Source organism: Sinocyclocheilus grahami, unplaced genomic scaffold (genome assembly GCF_001515645.1).
Source record: "Sinocyclocheilus grahami isolate Dianchi unplaced genomic scaffold, SAMN03320097.WGS_v1.1 scaffold87.1, whole genome shotgun sequence".
NCBI lineage: Eukaryota > Metazoa > Chordata > Actinopteri > Cypriniformes > Cyprinidae > Sinocyclocheilus > Sinocyclocheilus grahami.
Genome location: NW_015505266.1, coordinates 459,901 through 460,115, shown reverse-complemented (window position 1 = coordinate 460,115; position 215 = coordinate 459,901).

The window sequence follows — 215 nt, the reverse complement described above, 5'->3', positions numbered from 1 at the left end:
CCCCACATGTCTACATCACTGTGTTGGAAGATTTGCATAACACCGTTCAAATGTTCACGCAAAGAAAGGCGGCGCAACTTTTATTCTCGCTGTAGTATTATTCCCGCCGCCGCCATGTAGTGGAGATGCTGTGTGTTTCGTTGTGAGAGCGAAACTACTTTGTTTGGTCTTCCAAAAGAGGACACAACTAGAAATCAGTGGTTAAGTTGTATTTA